This window comes from Dermochelys coriacea, chromosome 3 (genome assembly GCF_009764565.3).
Source record: "Dermochelys coriacea isolate rDerCor1 chromosome 3, rDerCor1.pri.v4, whole genome shotgun sequence".
Taxonomy (NCBI): Eukaryota; Metazoa; Chordata; order Testudines; family Dermochelyidae; genus Dermochelys; species Dermochelys coriacea.
Genome location: NC_050070.1, coordinates 27,953,757 through 27,971,842, shown reverse-complemented (window position 1 = coordinate 27,971,842; position 18,086 = coordinate 27,953,757). Strand labels below are relative to the sequence as shown.

The 18,086-nt window shown below is 42.3% G+C and overlaps 1 long non-coding RNA gene across 1 annotated transcript; it reads right to left on the bottom strand.

Annotated features, from left to right (window-relative positions):
• Positions 1 to 3,442: 3,442 nt before the first annotated feature.
• Positions 3,443 to 6,161, bottom strand: LOC122459626. The gene is made up of 3 exons (XR_006280432.1): positions 5,138 to 6,161; positions 3,594 to 3,597; positions 3,443 to 3,453 (listed from the first exon to the last, which is right to left on the bottom strand). It is a non-coding gene; the product is annotated as an uncharacterized LOC122459626 (long non-coding RNA).
• Between the last annotated feature and the right edge of the window lie 11,925 nt (positions 6,162 to 18,086).

Sequence of the window (18,086 nt, the reverse complement as noted above, 5' to 3'; positions counted from 1 at the left end):
AACTTATTTCGCTCAGGGGTGTAAATAAACCACCCCCCTGAGCAACATAAGTTACACAGAACTAAATGCAGTGTGGACAGTGCTATATCAGAGGGAGAGCATCTCCTGCTCACATAGCTATAGCTGCTCATTGGAGGTGGACTAATTAAGTCAATGGGAGAACTCTCTCCTGTTGGCTTAGAGAGGCCACCGTAAAGACCTTACAGTGGTGCAGCTGCATCGGTGCAGCTCTGCTGCTGTAAACTCCCTAGGGTAGCTATAGCCTGACTAACAAATGCTGCTGCAAAATTCATTAGAATGTATATTGATGTTTGGCCTTGTCCATCACAAGATCATCCTCTAACATAATGCTGTCTATGCCATATGCTGCTTTATTGCCTTTCTGAGTCTATGCTGCAGTTTCTTCTGTCTATTAGGAGACTGGCTGCTAAGGGAGGACTCCTGTGTCCTCCCAGAAGAGTATTCTCTTACTAACAGATCCAGGGATCCAGTGCAAAGGGGGTTAACTGCCAAAATTCAAAGCCCAATCAAACAGCTCCATGAGATGGCAACTCAGAGTTTTCTTCTCCTTTGGCCTCCTTTCACAATGATGTGAATAGACCCATATTCCTTCCTAGGTAGGGAAGGGCTCTGCTACTTTTCCATATGAAATAGAAGCCATATTTTGATTTTTTATAATTCTTTTGTTTACTATTTAAAAAATAATAAATCCCCTCCTCGTCAAAGTAGGGATTAAAAAGAGCATAGCTATCAGGTTGTACAGATTCACCCTCATTTGATGTCTTGGTCATTAAAACATGTAATTTTCCAAAAATGTTGCAAAGAGGTTTTCTAGTTTCACCTCTGCGTTGTATATGGTCCCTCAGCAGAGCCTTGCACAAAGATAAATATTTCTTATATACAGATAAGCAGTTCAAGTGTACATTGTACTAGGCACTTGTGCTACTTAAAAATTTGTTGTGTGGTACTAACTGTTGAAACCCTATAATTCTCAGGGACCTGCTGTGACAAAGCTTTTTCTCCTAGTAGCACACTGAACACTCACTAGCCATGCTCCTTTCCTCATCCCCACATAAAACTGCCCTTAGGCTCAGTGAAGCTTCCTTTAGGTCACCCTCGGAATTTCTTATTTCATAGGCTTGATGGCCAGGAAGATCTGCCAGCCAACTCATTATACTTCTTGAACCTTCTTTGCTTTTATCTCCCTGAGAAGAACTGAAGCTGTACAGGACTCCTTACTCACAGACTATATCCAGCTATCCACATTTGCCACAGTCCAAAAGTATTGTTACAACTGTTTCCTTTCCCTTTCCTTCTTTTCAAGAAAGTGTTGAAAAGCCCAGGGTCACCATAAAATCGGCTGGTAGTGCTCTCCTGTAACAACCTATATTGTTATTAGGTATTGATCCTGCTGGCAAAGTGAGTGTGCTCACTGGCAGGCACCTTATTGACCCTGCCTAGAATTTGGTTTCTAGTCCTTGCTCAAGCACAGGTGTGTCCTGAGGTAAGTCACTGTGTGTCCTGAGGTAAATCAATTTGGCCCAGATCCTTAAAGATATTTAGGCATTGCTCAGCTCAGTACTGCAACTCCTAATCCTTAGGCAGCCTGCAGCCCAGTGGAATTGTCAGCCCACAGCTATATGCCCAGGCTCCTCATACAATGCATGGGGAGAATTAGGGGCCAAAAGAGGAATTTTCAGTTGAGACTGGAGCCACCTAAGGTAGCTGGGAACCACCTAAGACAGCCAAGAGTGAAATGCTGAGGAAGAGAGGTGGCTACAATAGAGGAGGTTTAGAAGGCTTCATGGCTGGCCTGCTATGCCTGATTGACACACCAGAGAGAGGTATCTCCTCTGCTTGGGATCCTCAGCAGACAAACCCTCTCCTGGAGTTATGCACCTAAACCAAGTAGGCCACTTAGGGAGCCATGACCTAGCAGCTGAAACCATCTCTGTGTCGCATGATTGATATCTCTCTCACAGTCACCCTACGTTTCCCTGTGCCACCAGATGTCTTTTGTATGAGCACTCTACCTATTGGTGGCGAGCACATGGCCCCCTTGTGGGGGGTGGGGAGAGAATTACAGTTATCAGGTCTGAGGCATGGGTTGAATATGCCTACAGGATTGGGCCCCTCTGGGGCAACAGGCATTGTTGTGATAATTGAGCATACAAATTTATCCTAATTGTGAGTTCAACTATTAAAAGCAAGTTTATAAAATGTCACAATAACCTATAACAACAAATGTTGATAGGAAAGGCTCCAAAAAGGAGACGGAGACTGGATTAGTCCAAATAAAATACAAAAAGGCATACATGTATAACTCAATGACTGTTAAGATCATGCCTGGCAAGCAAGAGAAGTATGGGACTAGACGTCAATGAATCAGAATGGGTGTGTTGGAAATTAGGCCTAACTGGTGGACAAAATAACAAGAGGATGGCCTGTTCTCCCCATCACTCCTTTTTGTGGTTCTCAAAAAGAGAATGTTGGGGGGAGACTGGCTCCCATTATGCTGGCTGACTGAGAGAAGGGGAAGGAGCAAGATTCACTATCATGGCTGCCACCCCCACCATCCCCTGGGACCCTAGACCTTCCTCATCCTAATCCCGAGAGATGTCCTGATCAAACTGGGCCAGAAAGAGGGACCTAGATGACATTGCCTCCTCCATTGACTCAAGCTAAATCTTGACTACCACCTGGGATCTGAGACTTGGTTGCTCTCCCCCCTGTATCCTTTTCCTTCCCCACGTAATTTCTTCTCCTTCCTATCTCTTTCATTTTTTTCTTCTGTCTATTAGGAGACTGGATTAGCTGGCCAAAACTGCATATTTTGCAAAAGTGCTGTAAACTTGTGGCCAGAAAGGCAGCTAAATGCAATGCCTTAAACAGCTCGATGCTGGTACAAGTTTTCCAGGTCCTGGAGTGACCGTGTGTTGTGCCTGTGTTTTTTCTCACAATGAGATCGCAAGTGAAAGTCAACACCTAAGACAGAAGCTGCATTTTCTACATGTGCTGTTCTTTTTCTTTACCCTTTTACATGTTTATCTTGTTTGGTTTTCTAGAAAATGGGATTGGACTTTAACAACAGCTCCAGCCCATCTCAACTCATTTTATCCCCCAAAAAGAGATTGTCAAATAGAGGGGCTTTCCTTTTAATTACCATCTCTAGTGAAAGGGAAAGAAGCTGGTGATGGTGTTAAAATTAAAACCTTATATATTACACTTCACATTCTACCTGCTTTTTCTTCTTTTCTGTACCTTTAATAAAGGGATAAAATTATTTTTAATGATTTTTGTGCCATGGTATTAAGTCAGGCTGAGGTTTATGTATACCAAATCCCAAACTTTGTTTAAAACTGTTTAATGTTGGACAGTTTCATGGTCAGGGTAATTCTTTTGACTCTTTGGGCTCATATGTTTCATCTATATTAATACAACAGCATTCCTCTGCTTAGTTTGCGAATGCAGCTTCCAGAGTCTCAACTTGTGCTAGTGTAATGCCTACAGACCCCGATCATCAGCAGGCGGGATCAAACCGGGCACCTCTGGAGCTTAGTGCATGAACCTCTACCACATAAGCTAAAAGCCACCAGCCTGTTAGCTAAGGCTGTAGAACAGACTCATTTAACTCCCTCTAAGTGGTCTTGGTGCCACTAGATTGGACAAAACACCATATACCCAGGAGGTGTGTAGGTTACACTAGGGCTCTCAGAAGCTTGTTAGCTGTAGGGTAGCATCAGCACCGGGGAAGTTTTGCAGATACTGACTAGTGGAAACATAAGAGTCTATGGGGTTAGGAAGCAGCTAAGTGGCATCTTTGAAAATGTCTGGTGCCTCAATGGTGGACTGAGGTGCCTAAAAAGGCAGAAAAACACCAACTACATTTAAGGATCTGGGCCTTAGTCTCTCTGTGCTTCAGTTCCTCCTTCTGCAAAATGGGAATAACAATATTTCCCTATCTCATAGCAGTGTTGTAAGGATAAATACATTAGAAATTCTGAGGGGCTCAGATACTATAGTAATCTTAATCTCTTTATGAAATAAATTCCAGAATGGAGGGTGAATTTTAACTGTGCACAGTATGTGAACATTTATTTTTAAGAGCATTTTTTGGAAAGGCACCTGCTTATGCAATCATACTGTTGTAAAATTAACAAAAATCTTTTTATAAAGATCTGCCACAAAGCCACAAAGCAGCAGCTGCTTTGCCATGAAAAGGCTATTTGCTGCACCTCATGCTTTAGAAGGTTCTTTGAAATACACATGCAATGGAAAAGTGCTCCTTGCAATTACTGTCTGCAGAGATAAAAATTTCTGCATTGGCAGTCTATTTTCTTTCCATGAATCACAGGTGCTTCCTTTTTTATGGGATTGTTTAAGCCTCTTGACATTGTGCAAGATGATTTTAAGGTTATTATGCTATCACCCATTAATCTATGTGATGGAGAAACTGAAGTTAGCATAATCACATAACTTATTGATACTCTGCAATACCATCTTCCCCAGTTTGATTTCAATTGCAATTCAATTGAGGATTTGCAGAAAAGAAAAATATAGGGGGTATTAAAATTATTTTAATGTTTTTACTTCTAAAACAACATTTACTATCAATTAAAACATGAGAACTCCAGATAGATCCTGCAAATCCTTAGTCACAGAAGTAGTCCTTAGATGAGCAGTCCTATTAATGCCAGTAAAGCCGTAACCTATTTGTGTGGATAAGGTCAGCAAAGCAAGCGACTAGGATATTGTTAAAACTTATTTGCCAATTTAGGGATCCACTTCCAATAACATCCTAGCAATTTTCAAACAAACAGCAAAGTTGTAGGTGACCCAGGAAAGGTTTAATTATGGATGCTTTCTTTGACATCCACCATTACTCTACAATATTGTGTAGTACAACCATCTGCATATTTGTAACCAGACCCAATCCATAAAACCCTTACTCATATGTGTAATTGCCTGAGTAGGACTCCTGAAGTGAGTTACGGTTTGTGGTTAGGCCTCTACAGCATTTAAAACACTTAGGATCTTATTCTGAGCTTACATGCACCATTAACTCTTTTAATATAAAGGGGCCTCAAAATTATGAATAGCATTATATGAGCACCATTCATCCTAAGACAAAAGAGACATGAGGCATGGGTCACCTGCAGGTTTAAACTACTGTAAATGGTGGATTCACTGTAACTTGAAGTCTTTAAATCATGAGTGAGGACTTCAGTAACTCAGCCAGAGTTCATGGGTCTATTACAGGAGTGGGTAGATGAGATTCTGTGGCCTTCATTGAACAGGAGGACAGACTGGATGATCATGATCGTGTTTTGTTACCTTAAAGCCCATGAGTCTATGAGCCTTATAAAATCTCTCTATTTTAGTGACTTTAGTGAGCTACAACCCTTTCCTACCATTTTACTATCTGCATATCACAAACACTCCTATCTAATGGAAAAGAGGGAAATGAATCCAATTATGAACACAAATAATGAATTTTTATGGTTCTGACAAGTACATTATAGACAGACAATTACTACATCAGATAAAATTTTCACACAAAAAGTTTTAAATAAAATTAAGTTAAAATGCATGAGTGAGATGAGTAATCACTACATAAGACTCCAAATATGCTGAACAGCTCTCAAGGACTTCAGAAAAACTGAGGAACCACTTACTGCACCTCACATGTTCTAGAAAAGACTGCCTAAACACAAAATCATCACACGCTTGTGCACACTGGAAGAAGGAAAAAATATATCAAGAAACTTACCTGGAAATAAAGCAAGAAACCCAAAACAATTATCAAAAAACAAACAAAAAAATGCCCCTGATGACAGCCATCAAACACTAAAACAAAAAGTGGAGCCAGCTACAACTCCACAACCACAGAATGCCACCTCTGGGAGAAACCATAGCACTAGTACTCCCTACATGGACACTACACAACACCCCAACATAATCCATTTATCAAGACTATCCCTAACTGAAACTGAATGATCTTGCCCCACCACAGAACCTTGATACCATACTAACATGTAGAGAAGCGGACACATTCTTCTGCTGACTCAAAAAATTATTTCACAACTATGACAACACAACCCACAATCATCATTCCCCACTGACAGTCGTGAGGAAAAATAATAATCAGACAGACACCTCAATGCAGAAAAAAACACTCTTGGTTATTACATTGGTTACTTCAGAAAAAAAAAATACTGCAAAATCCTAAAGCATCAAATCCTCCACAGTCTCACCACCAACAACCAAGAGGACAGCTATACAGTCCCTGAAATCCAGATATGTGATCAAACCAGGAGACAAAGGGGGGCACCATTGAAGTTCTCAACCATGATGATTACGTTGATGAACCACTGACGACTGACGCTACCTTCTATGATGAACTCAAAGACAACCCCACATCATAATTAACTCAAGAATGTAAGGATATCATTAAATCCTTCCCAAAAAGCTCCAAGAAAAACTCTACAACCTCCTCCCCTAAAACCCTACTCCAAGGATGTTCTACATGCTTCCCAAGATACACAAACAAGGGAACCCAGGCAAACCTATCATATCTGACCACAGCAGTCTTACTGAAGGAATATTATAGCTTATAGAAACCATCCTCAACTGCTCACCAAACAAAAGGCAAGTTTCCTCCAGAATACAACTTACTTCCTCCAAAAACTCTGCAACATTAACAACCTCCCTCAGAACACCATTCTTGACACAATGGATGTCACCTCCCTATATACCAACATCCCTCACAATGATAGCATTACTGCCTACATCAAATATTTACAAGATAATGGACAACCCTCAGATATCCACTTCAAACACATCACCAGAATCATCCATTTCATCCTCACACATAAAAAAATTACATTCAACAAACACACACTTTGTCCAAACCATGAAAACAGTCCATGGGTACTAGGATAACTCCCTGATATGCCAGCCTCTTCACGGGACACCTCAAAAAATTTCTGGATAAATGTACCAAGAGACCAATGATTTACCTGAGATACTTTGATATTTTCAACACCCATCCATTAAACTCTCTATAACACTCCCATACAAGCATCAACTTCCTGTACACCAATCAGGAGCAACAATGGAAACCTAGAGACAACCATATACAATAAACCCATGGATCCCCACACTTACCTTCACAGATCAAGCAAGCATCCCAAACACACCAAGAAATATGTTATCTACAGCCAGCACACAGAGACCACAGAATATTCTCCAAGGAGAAATTAGAAGATATACATCTTAACACACCTAAAAGTGCCTTCACGAAACAAGAACACTCCACCAGAGAAGTAGATCACATCATGGAATGGACTGCCCAAAATACACCGAGACAACCTACTTCAGTATGAAAATAAACCCCCCTCTGAACACTCACCCCTACTTGTCACCTACCACCCCACACTGGAACCCATATGGGATATCAAACAAACAATTACAATCCATACTGAATGGGGACCACATCCTGAAAGAAATCTTTCCTGAACCCCCTCCACTGAAGTTCAAACAACCTCCGCAAACTCACCAAAAAAAAACCTGTTCATGGACCAGGACACACCAACTGAAAATGGCACCAGACCCTGCCAGAACAACAGATGGAAAACCTGTAATCATATGTCCACTGCTAGAATGATGAACACCTCCTACAACACACCTTTCATGATCCATGGGCCTGCACATGCCTATCACAACATGTGGTGTATTTCATGCACTGCACTAAAGCCCTAGAAACTAAATGGGTGAAACCAGAGAATCATTTATTCCTTTTAATAAACTCACATAAGAAAATGATAAGACAGAAACACCATTTCACCTGTGCTTGAACACTTTTCACAAAATAATCATTCTATATCTGACTTCAGTTCTCATGCTCAAAGGAAACCCGTACAACACTGTCAAAATATGATCCTGGGCGCTCAAATTCATAACTTTGCTAGATACTAAAAACTGACTGACTTGAGACACTGGATTTATGGCAAATTACAATCTATAACCACTAAACCATCCCGCCCCCCTTTTTTTTCCTCTCCTTTCGCCATTCTGACTACAGAGTTGTTAACAGGCCACTCCACCTTGAATGATCCCTTGAAATTATGCTAAATAATCTGTTCCACCTTGTTTTAGCTGTGACACTGAGTACATTTCTCAGACCTGAAGAAGAGCTTTGTATAAACTTCAAAGTCTGTCTCTCTCACCAACAGATGTTGGTCCAATAAGAGATATTACCTCACCCACCTTGTCTGAGTGACATTAAGGCTGTTGCATGTAATGTACTGATCACTTTGTTCTAGTTCATAATCAGTTAACATAGTATTAAGCTTTTCCCTTTAAACCATTTGAGCTTTAGTTATTGGCTGTATAAATTCTGACTGACGGCCACATTTGACTTTGTCTTTGCACATTTTCAATAATATAACGCTTAGCACTCCCCATCTGAGGACTTCTATTCTATATATAAATAAAAATATGAGTGAGTCACATTCGATCACTTTTCCGTTTATACAAAAATTAGATAAAGATTGATTAAAAACTTGCATAACAGGGCACTGATTCAGAACAAGTGACAGGACGCTTCACATAGGTCCCAAACTTTTATCTTGTACAGTGAATTAAATCCATTCTGATGTGTTAGGGTTACACTGATGAAATGCAACAATAAGATGTGGGTTTTTTTCACCAGTCTTTTCCTTGAGGCATTTGTATGAGGCTACATTTAATTTCTTTTCTGTGTATCATCGGAATATGGCATTACACCCTAGTATGCACCACTGCATTTTAGATTTTGATTTCTTATTCTGCACATATCCAGATGCTCATTTAACTTTGTGGAAAAATCATGAACAACCAACTAACTTTTTGGAATGGAGCCCTAATTATATGAAAGTTATCCCTCTAAATGAGCCAGCACAAACCCAACTATCAAATATAATTTTGATAATGAACATCACCATTTTACATTCAAATACCTCCCAAAATGGTGGCAATTTATTAATGTCAGATTAAAGGGCTCAATTCATTATTCCCTATCAGAAAAGAGGCAGTTAATGAGTGATGCATGCACATGGATAAGCTTCTAATTAGAGCTCCTATATGTGTTGAAAGCTTGGTGCTGGGATACTGAGTGCCTGCCAGCAGACTATTGACATTTTTCCTCTTTTTCAGAACATGCCTATTTATACAGCTTATTGCTAATGAGATGCTAATTGAGACTGCCATATCTAAATAAAAACCCACTTGTGTGTAAATTGCTGAATTGCCTAAATGCAGCACTATTGCAGAACATTCTCTCCTGACTCACTTTCTTCAGCATTTTCTGTTGCTCTGATTGAAAAGTAATTTTGGAACAATGGAAGCAGGGAGCCTATCAGGGTTTGTGTGTGTGTGTGTGCGGTTGGTATTTCTAATATTAGTTTAGAAGAGAACTAGTGAATACGTGCCTGGGTATTTACATCCAATTTTGTCTTCTGACAACAATGGCAAAACACGCCTAAATGTACAGCATGTTTTGCAGAACAAATAGAAAGACAAGGTTTCCTGCCTTGAAGAGATTACAATATAACTCTGCATTCAATACAAAGACCACAGACAACAAAAGGCTGGAAAGGGATAGAGTCAGGAAGAGCAAGGGATACACGAGTAAGGTCATGTGGTTTCTCGGTTTTACGTTGCACATATTTTGGTGGTTTGGATAGGTACTAAAGCAAACATTCTGACCACTGTAAATTTGCAGATGTCCACTGCTTATCTTACCTTTGGTTAATCATTCTATTGCCTATAACCTGAGACATGTTATTTTCCTAGGAAGATCATGTTTAGTAAATGGTATAACCAGGAATAACAGCAAAAGTGCATCTCTTGACTGAGCAATTCTTCCAGAGGAAAATCTATGCTTCTGAACCTTCTTACTGAGAATAGCAGTCACAAAGTAATAAAGATCTTCACAGGTCTAATGTATGGGGTTTTGTCATTTGGCTGTTTAGGACTTTCAGAAGTTGTATCTGGCCTCCCTTTCCTGTCTATATACAGTTTTCTTGAGAATAAGTCTAAAGCACTATTGCCTTTGTATCACAATTGGACTGTATACACTTCAGTGCATCATTCCCTAACATTCTGCATGATTTTGGTCTAACTAGAATTTGCTGCGATGTGTTTTTAAGTGTTACTTGTATATTTCTCTATGACGGAGTACAACTCAAGTCTAGCTCATAGTATGTGTTACTCTACTGTTAGCAATACATAGGCTGGTCAGAATGAGATGAAATAAGGGGACATGTCTCTCAGTATCTGGACAGGTTTCAGAGTAGTAGCCGTGTTAGTCTGTATTCGCAAAAAGAAAAAAGGAGTACTTAGAGACTAACAAATTTATTTGAGCATAAGCTTTTGTGAGCTACAGCTCACTTCATTGGATGCATTCAGTGGAAAATACAGTGGGGAGATGATTTATATACACAGAGAACATGAAACAATGGGTGTTATCATACACACTGTAGGGAGAGTGATCACTCTCCCTCAAGAATCCCTGCAGAAATAAACAACCAGCTATAGCCCTCCCAAGGGAAAGGAGTTCATTCTTTTGCTTCTAATTGAGGAACTGGGGCCCAAATCCACAGCATTACAACACTTGACTTATAGGTGTCTAGCCAACCAGTGGAACCCCAAACCTGAGTTAGGTACTCAGCCTCCCTATACAATGCATGGGAAGATCTAGGCGCCTAAGAATATGATCACGAAAGTCAGCATGCTAGCTGCAGAGCTGCCTAAGCTAGGCAATAGCAAACACCGAGGAAAGGGATGTGTCCTAAGCCCCACTCCTAGTTGAGACTTAGGCACCTACCTTTGCTTGAGATCCACAGTTAGGAACTCTTTGTTGGAGTGAGCTATCTAAGCCCTTTCTGTGCACACTCAACTCCACACAATACAGTCGCAGACGGAATCCTCTTTCCTTAGAACGTTTAGCCAAGTGCTTCGGGAATTCACCAGTAACATGGGAAACACCACTTCAACCCAGTGCCGTAGCCATGGATGGGCCTGGATGGGCGGCGCCCCATCCACTTAGCATCCAGGCCCACCCCTGGCTCTGCTCAGGCCACAGTGCTTGCCCCACTCTGGCCACCTGGCACTTCAGCCAGGGAGGAGGGTAGGGTCATGGGGGCTTGTCCGGGGACCAGGGTTAGGGACTTGTCCTGCTCCGCCTGCCTACCCAGCACTCCAGTTGGGGAGCGCATCAGGGTGTGGGGGCTTGCCCAGCTGCAGCTCCACCCTGCCCTCCTGCTGGGAATCAGGGTCACGGGCTCGCCCCACTTTGCCCACCTGCCCTGCGCTCCAGCCGGGAAGAGGGGCCAGGGTGCAGGCGCTTGCCCAGCTCCACCCGGTGCTCCTGCTGAGGAGTAGGATCCTGCCCCACTCTGCCCACCCATGCCCTGACCCTGCTCCCCAGCTGGAGCACTGGACAGGGGGTTGGAGCGTGTAGAGGGCAGGAGCACCTATTTTTCTGGTGTCCCCCAATTGGCTAGGCCCTGGACATGGCTCCTAGACCCAGTAGGTAATCTGGCCACTGGCAGGAGGGTGGGTGAGTGGGCAGGCGGTCCAGCAGCAGCAGAGAAATCCTCCAAAAAGGTAGGTCTGCCGCTGTGGGAGCCAGGCCCAGCATGGGGCGATGTAGATGGGAGCCGTTGCCACTGGAGAGCGGCATCTCCTCCCATAGCTGGGTGCACTCCTGGGGCTCTGGAGGGAGTGAAAGGCAGCCCCGATCCCTCCTGTCCCCCACCCCTGCCCCCTGCCATTGCCCACCCACCAGAATTCGGAGCCCACCCAAGTGTCCCTTCCTGGCTATGCCACTGCTTCACCCCCCAGACCTCACGAGGAGAAAGGATTTGAACAGGGGTTCTTACATCTCAGGTGCATACCCTAGCTCCAGGTCTTGTTGTATTAATTTAGATGGCTTTAACATAATGCTGTCATTGTCCAACATTAAATAGTTTTAAACAAGGTTTGGGGTTTGGCAAATAGAGACCTCAGTCTGCTTAGTACCATTGCAAATATGCCATTAAAGCCCTTTTAACCTTTTTTATTAAAGACATAGAAAAATAGTAAAAACAGTTAATACTTTATATTTCAAATGCTTTAAGTGAGGTTTTGTTCCCTTTCCCTTTAGATGAAGAGAGTTTTAGAAAGAAAACCCCTTTGTTTGACAATCTCTTAGGGTTTACCTAAGGGGAATCAACGTACGGCAATTGATGCATCGGTGGTCGATTTAGCAGGTCTAGTTAAGTCCCGCTAAATTGACCACAGATCGCTCTACCGTCAACTCCTTTACTTCACCGGATCGAGGAGAGTAAGAGGAGTCAACGGGAGAGCATCTCCCGTTGACATCGCGTAATGTGGACCCCGTGGTAAGTAGATATAAGCTACATTGACTTGAGTTACTCTATTCACGTAACTCAAATTGCGTAGCTAAAAGTGACTTTCCCCTGTAGTGTACACAAGGCCTTAGATGGTATTAAAGATGGTAATAACTATCCTTTTGAGTAAAAGAAGAAGTTAGTTGGCATAAGCTGGAGTTATTATTGCTGCTGCTGTTAAAGTCCAAAACAAGAGAAGACCTTTAGCTGAGATAGGCTGGAACTGTTGTTGCTGCTTTTAAAGTCCGATCCTGTTTCATCTCAGACGAGTCTGGGATTCAGATGGAACTGGTAGGGGTGGCAGTGTCATCTGGATCCCTCTCTCCAGCCTGAGTTGGTCAGGATGTCCCTCATGATCCGGGCAAAAAGGGTCTGGGGTCCCAGGAGATGGTGGGGGTGATAACCATGATGAGAAAGCTTGTTCCAGGAACCTCCATCTATTTGTCCGTCTTTTCTATCTGCCCCACCCAAAAAAAGCGTCTTTAATAACCCAAAAAGGGAGTGATGGGTGAAATAGTCCATCCGCTCATTAATTTGTCCACCATTTGGGCCTCCTGTCTGACACCATTTTTGTTTATTAATTTTCAGCTTCACATCACTTATTGTTAACAAGCATAATTTTTACAGTTTTTGGATTAAATCAGCCTGACCATTTTGGTTTAGACTAATCCAATTTCTCTGTCTGGTTTTCTTGCACCTATTCCCATCAACATTTATTACAAATTGTAACATTTTATTAACTTACACTCACTTTTTTTCAACTAAAACTCACAATTAGGGTAAATTTGTAGGCCTAATTATTGCAAGTCAATAGAGTCTTTCTCTTTGGCCAAATGCATATTTATTTATAGAGTGAAACAGCTTTACTGGGACAGAGAGAGTCCCACATCAGATTAACCCATAGTCCAGTCATCAGAGCACTAACCTGAGAAGCAGGAGACCCAAGTTAAAATGCCTTCTCCCACATCCCAGGTGAATTCCCTAACCACTGGACTAAAGGTTAGAAAGGAGGCCTCCCTTCTCACCTCCCCCCATGAATTTGTGTGGAGTTAGGTATCCTCTGAGAATGCCTACTGGATCAGACTCAGCAGATGAGGTAGGTAGGGGAACACCCATCTTCAACTGGTTTGAGGATTGCACAGGGGCGTAGGTTTGAGACAAGTGTGTGGATGCCTACACTGAGGCATTTTGCACATGCCCAGAGGCAGAAATTTAGGCACTTACATTTTTGCTATAAAAGTCTTCAAAGTGCTCCCTAGGAACTTTAGGCTGCAGCTTAGCAGTTGTTTTGCGGATTTCAGTGCTATCTAAATTTTAGACTTCAGTGACCAAGTCCTGGTTTTGGCTCTGGGTCAGAGTCTGTACCCCCCCATTACAGTACTCCTTAGAACTTCTCCCTGATGCCATTTCCTGCAATTTTATTGTGAGTCTAACCCTATTTGAAGTTTTTTTAAAGCCCCCACTTCTGGAGTTGAGTGGGTGCATGAGAATCTCAGCTTTATGTTTGTTAGAGTAATTTTCTATCCCTCAGTATTGAAAAGAAGTCTGAAATGTTACCAGTGATGCTAAAGGCTTGAAAACCAGAAGGAAGATAAAGTCAGGCAGGGGTTTTTTGTTGTTTGTTTTTTGGTGCTGGTAGTGGGGAGTTTGGCTGATTTTTGAATGATAAGGGTTGGTGATATTTCGCCCCTATCTAAGCCCTGAATTTGTCCAAAATCTTTAGCCTTGTGAAATCTACAGGCTCACAGTACAAGGTGGCGTGGCTGCTGGCAAGCTCATGATTAGCACCTAAGGTAATACATCACTGCAAGCTTTCTTTGCCTCAGTGATTCAGATTGGGCCAGCTCTTAGAACTGGTAGTTCTGCCAAGCTTTTAAGTGTCTAAACTGTAAGTAGCAATAAACAAACATTTTACAAAAAGAAGAAAGGGTCATCTAGTCCAACATACTTGCCCATGTTTGTTTTCTCAGTCATGCTATTGCACGATACCTATGTCGCATCCTCTCTAACATAGTATTAATTGTAGAATGTTTGCCTGTATTGGAGTACAAACTTATGTAAGGGACATTCAAAGCCTTGTGTAAGACTTATAGATGTCAGGCTAAATGTACGTGAACACTGAGGTGATTTTTGGTTATAAAATAAAGTGTTCCTTATTTCTCATAAGACTTTGTATGCTGAGTTCAAGACAAGCCTTATTAAGCCTATAATTAAGGTGGTGGGAGAAAGGATTGTTCCCGGAATAGACAAAGGTGAAGGAAATTTCTCTGTGCCTGGATCCCTCCTTCCTGCATGAAACGGGATCATCTACGTAACTCAGCTATGACCAACCCTGAATACTATAGAGAACTATCTGCAGGTCAAGGAATGTTTACATGAGACAGAAACTTGGGGTATGGGATGGGCCAGATATATCCCTTCTCCCCCCCCCCCAAAAAAAAACAAAGTAGGAGCATTTATAGCTTTTAAACCTAAGTTTGAATTAATCTTTGCACAGAGTTCCTGTTCCTCCAAACCAATGCTCATTCTTTTGGGAGTTAAATCCTTTCCCTTCCCCTCCACCACAACAAAATAAATTGGGGCATATTCCCCAGGGCCCATTCTTCCTCTGTATTTATGCTAGATGTTAAAATGGAGTTTTCCCTCAGCCATGCAATAACTCATTCCTATGATTCTGCCCCCCACTTCTCCTTGTTTGTGCTTTCTCTATTTGTCTGATTCCCCACAGTAACTGCAATTCCATATATAAAACTGGAGGAAAAGAAATTGAACTACATATCAGAACTGAATAGCATAGGACATGAATCAGAGGGGTGGCAAAATCGCAACCAGCCAAGGGACTCCTATCAATACAGAGCTCAAGGTCGACAAACATAGCAGGGATGAGGAAGGAAACAAGAAAATTTAAGAGATTAATTAAAGAGCCTCCATGTGGCTATAAAAAACACTAGTAAATAATTTACTTATCAGGAGGGACTGCCTGACCTCTAGAAAAAATGCAGAAGACTGCTATGATGGGAAATCCTACAGAGACAATGAAAAAGTGAGCAGAAACCCCAGCTGAACAGGCAAGACTGAAAATGACCAAAAATATCTAGGTATATTAATAGGCTAAAACACTAGCTCACAATAAGCTGTCCAATTCCATTGCATCCAATGACAGATTAATTCACTGCATGCAGATGAGAGAAACCCAGCTTTGAAGTTATCCATCTGCCTTTTGGAAACACCTGCCCACCAACATGTTCCCCTTTGAGAGTCCTTCAAAATAACATTGGACCCTCCCATATTTTCAGAAGCATGAATTTGGAGATGGAAGGGGACCAGAAAGCTGACCCTGGAGGATAAATAGAACCAATGGGACACAGGGGATAGCGAGTGTGTGGGGACAGAGGCTTTCAGTGGATATTGAGAAGGTGCGAAGAGAGAAAAGGGCATTTCCCCTTTATTGGGTAAACTGTAAGGACAACAGAAAAGCCCTGTGTGCACCTGAATATCCCCTGCCCTCCATTCTGAGAGCAACACAAGCACATCTAGCTTCAATAGCAGCAGGTGCTAAGTTCAGTTTCCCATGACTTTCAACTTTGTCCAAAACTACCCCAAGTGGGACTGGATTTGTGCAACTAGATGCAGAAAGCAGGCATGTTCATGAGAAAAGCCAAAGTCAGTGCTCCAGAGCATAGTGTGCTGGAGTTCATTCTGCCTGCCTGTCCCTTTACACTGCTTACTCGGGTGGTGTTGTGAGACAGGGAGTAGCTAACGAAGTGGGTGGAGACACTGGAGAAGGAGGAAAAGAGGAGATACCCCACGAACACCCAAGTATCTCTGGGCCACTTACTCTGCCCATCCCCTCCAAGGAGCAGTCTGTAGGGAAGGAGGGGCTAACCAGGAGCAGACTATTGGTTTTGGACAGGGGAGCATGGCAGGAGGATAGAGTGAGCAAGCTAAGCAGCCATCATTTTTCACAGAAGGGCTGTGGGGCAGCAGCAAGCAAGCCAGCTCTGAACTCTTTCTGCTCATCCCCCCTCCTTCCTTCCCCTTAGTGTATGGACCCCACTTGCTTGTTCCTGCCTTCCTCCCCCTCCAAACATTACCATTGCTGTCCCAGCCAGCTCTAATCCTTCCCTTGCAGGACTCTTTCCCGGCAGGTGTGGTTCCAGAGGAGCCACTGAAGGAACAGCAGCTAAGGTGTCTGGGATTAGAATATAGCCGGTGCAGAGGACCCCAGAAGGCAGTTGCATTTATTGAAGGAGGAGGGTGAAAGACAGGAGGAGAGCGTTGATTGAACCGGAAGCAGGATGAGCCGGAATTTATCAAACTGCGGGCAATCTGACTCAGGGCCACTCTCCTCTCTTTGAACTCCCCCCACCCCAACACTGCATCTCACACAGGCCTCCTGGGTGGGATCCATAAAGGTAACTATGCACCTAAGTCTCAGTTTTGGCTCCACTGTGATCCACAAAACTCCCACCTAACCTTGTGCATACCTAAATTTTCAGCGTAAAAGTACCCTCAGTGCCTAAGTTTCTGCTTCTGGGCATGTGCACTGCTGCCCCATTCTAGATGTCCATACCCTTAATCTTTTTTTTTGCCCTTCTCTGCATCTTTTTCACTTCTAATATATCTTTTTATGAGATGGGGCAACCAGAACACCATGTAGTATTCAAGGTGTGGGCATACCATGTATGTATACAGTGACATTATGATGTTTTCTGTCTTAGTATCTATCGCTTTCCTAATAGTTCCTAAATTGTGGGCTTTTTTGACTGCCATTGCACACTAAGTAGACGTTTTCAGAGAACTGTCCAAAATGACTCCAAGATCTCTTTCTTGAGTGGTAACATATGATTTAGATCCCATCATTTTGTATCCATAATTGGAATTATGTTTCCCAATATGCATTATTTTGCATTTATCACCATTGAATCTCACCTGACATTTTGTCACCCAGTCACCCAGTTTTGGGAGAGCCCGTTGTAACTCTTCACAGTAAGCTTTGGACTTTACTATACTGAGAAATGTTCTATTGTCTGTAAATTTTGCCACCCCACTGTTTACCCCTTTTTACAGATCATATAATAAAAGTGATCGGTGCAGGGGAACTGGAGTCTGGATCTCCCACCTCCTAGGTGGCTGCCTTAACCACTAGGCAACAGGGTGAGGGTCAGTCAGTTTCTTGCACCTGCCCATCAACTCAGTGACTGCTCCATTGTGGATAAATCATTAAATAGTCATTGCGCTAGTTAGGCAAGAGCCTTCCATAGATTGCAAAACCATTTTAATTCAGAAAAGGAGAAACCATTCTTAACAGGTTTTAAAGATAAAACCCCATTATAAACGTGTTACAGCTGCTGCGACAACAAAAATCAGGTGTTTCATTTCAGCTGTTTTCACACATCTCAATGGCTAAAGTTTCACATCTTCAGTAGGGCAGTATCAGGAAATTTTTTGTCAACTTTTGTGAAAAGTTTGTCCTTTGTTAGTCAAAAATTTCAAAATTGCAAGTTTTTTAGCCAGCTCAGCAGATTTCAAGTGTTAAAGTTATGGCGAAAGGCAACTTATGTAAAAAGTCAGATGACTATTCACTCATACTTTTTCCTTTTTTTTTCTTTTTCTTCCCCTCCACCCTATTCCTAGTCCTCAGGTTATAGC